This window comes from Sinocyclocheilus anshuiensis, unplaced genomic scaffold (genome assembly GCF_001515605.1).
Source record: "Sinocyclocheilus anshuiensis isolate Anshui unplaced genomic scaffold, SAMN03320099.WGS_v1.1 scaffold61, whole genome shotgun sequence".
NCBI classification, from domain to species: Eukaryota; Metazoa; Chordata; class Actinopteri; order Cypriniformes; family Cyprinidae; genus Sinocyclocheilus; species Sinocyclocheilus anshuiensis.
Window position 1 is genome coordinate 578698 of NW_015536473.1, and position 2670 is coordinate 581367.

General features: G+C 28.3%; 1 protein-coding gene across 1 annotated transcript in view; it reads right to left on the bottom strand.

Annotated features, from left to right (window-relative positions):
- LOC107704157 (mitochondrial import receptor subunit TOM7 homolog) overlaps nucleotides 1-2670 on the bottom strand; it is a 9968-nt gene that overhangs the window by 1225 nt on the left and 6073 nt on the right. The window lies entirely within an intron of this gene.

A 2670-nucleotide genomic window follows, 5' to 3' on the forward strand; every position in this document is an offset into this window, starting at 1 on the left:
GTGTGTGAGTGAGTGAGTGAGTGAGTGAGTGAGTGAGTGAGTGAGTACACATAAAATACACACTTAAATTATAATTTTAAAATGTAAAAATAATAAATGACTAGTTATAATAACTAGTTCAATAATATAAAAATACATTTTATAAAATTGTACAAAAAACTAAAATGTGATTTTGAAATGCATAAAAACTATATAATTATAAAATTTTATTTAATAACTATATACACATAAGATATATATCAGAGCTGTCAAACGATTAATCACATCCAAAATATAAGTTTTTGTTTACATTAATATATACTGTGTATATTTATTATGTAAATGTAAATACAAACACATGCATGTATATATTTAAGAAAAACATGATGTTTATATATTAAATATATTTATATATAATATAAAATATAAGAATATAAATGTATATACATGTACATATTTTCTAAATATATACTGTATGTGTGTGTATTTATCTAAACATAATAAATATACACAGTACATACACATATATTATGTAAACAAAAACTTATTTTGGAATGCGATTAATCACGATTAATCGTTTGACAGCACTAATTTATTTATTTTTTTAATTGTTTGATTTAATATTAACAAAATATACACAGAACACACACATTTAATAACTACAATTTATATATTTTATTTAGGAATTCTAAATATATTTTAGATTTCCATTTTTTTTTTTGTAAATCTAAATTATATCTACAAAGAAAATTAAAGCAGTTCTTTCCCCATTGCTTTTGTGGTTTTTGTAAGTCCCTTAATTCTCAATAGTTTTCCTCGTTACTGTAATACTACATTTTCTCATTTAAATCAGCATAAGAGCAAAACAAGAAAAACTAATGAATCATTACAGTTTAATGTCATTGTGTTTTGTTGTTGTTTTTGCATTACAGTACAAACAATTTTGCATTGAGAATTTGGGAGAAAATGTGTTTCATTGTCATTAATCATGTCAATGCAAAAAAAAAAAAAAAGTATTGCTTTTCTTAATGCACTTTATTTCAAGGGTAATATTTTGTGTGTTCTTGGCAGCTTTTGTGAGCTTCACTAAACTACAGAGCATGCAGGTGACAGTTCAATATAATGCTGAAAAGTATATAATATACCTTGATAATGACAAATGAGACACAAAATTACAGAAAACAAATGAAAAATTATTTAGCAAAACCAGAAAACAGATAGTTGACTCTTTATCAGCCAATCAGATGAGGCCAAATCCTGTGCCTGCAATAGACTCATCTGAGGGTTTATCTAACATTACTAAATGCCGTAATGCTGACTAATATACAGGACGACTGATGCTGTTGTCATATATTGCATCAGCGTCTGCGGATGAAAGCGCTCTCACTCTCTCTTTAGCAAGCCTGGATGCTTCATTCACAGGAACTAGGCCTGTCACGATAACAACTTTTTATTGTGCAATATACTGCCCCAGAAATAATTGCGATAAGCGATATTATTGTCATTTTAAAGACCATTTCATGCCACTGAATATATAATCATAATGTAACAGCATAATAATGCAAGAAGGGCCTACACGCTTCCAAATGACAACAAACTTTTAATTTTTAAGAATATTTAGATCATGGAAATTAACCAATTTAATCCCAAATTTTTCCCAGACATGAAAATATCCAAATGATGTGTCATTAGTAACCCTTTGAAATAATCAATAAGAATTTTTTTAAATTTTTTTTGGAAAAGTGTGTGAAAAATTGTGTTTTATGGTCGGTCACAATTGTGACCGGTGGGATAAGGTGAGTACTGAATTAACATATTTCTGCAGTCATAAAAATTGTTATATATCTTAGCCCAGCTATTTTAAACTGAGATAAACAACAAAAAAATTCAACCATCAACGCATTTCAAAATTGTTACTTTTTTGTAAAATAAAACATCACATTTTTATATTAGTGCTACCAGTATTACATCAATATTGTACATTTTTTGTAACATTTGAATTTTTAATTTAGTGCAATATTTTGTCATTGCAACATTTTGGTGTAATTTTCACTAACAACTGCAACTGGATTTATACTGTAAACCTAAGTTCACTGTTATCCCACCGGTCACTATTGTGACCATCATCATGTTTACTCATTCTATGACCACACTCAACAAAACTGAATATATGTGAATTCATATATTAATACTAGACACCTTAAAGATAATGTGTACCAAAAATCTTTGTCATGCCTTTATGTTAGCATACTTTACTAGCCTTTTGTTTTGGAGCTTTGATGCAGTTATCATCTTCTCAAACAGGAAATAAACTGCTCTGGTCATGTGACAATTTGCACTAATCATGTGAAACTGCACATATTTCATTGAGACCCTTCATATTTTCCATATTTGCAGGAAGTGCACTAAAACACCAGTCGGTAAGGTTTTTAGAGCTTTATAAATTAAAACCTTTTTTACGGTCACTATTGTGACCGGTGGGATTAAACGGGTTAAGTATCAAAATATTAGATACCTTAAAAAACCTGAATAAATAGTAAATAAAAATTTTCTAACAAAATGTGCAAAGTAACAAGTAGAAAAAAAAAATGCACAAAGAACTTGTATGGAGATTTTTCCATCTACAGATTTTTCCCTGACCTTCTTTTCTCTGTAAATTAAGGGTGCACACTATTGCTGAAAAACACAATT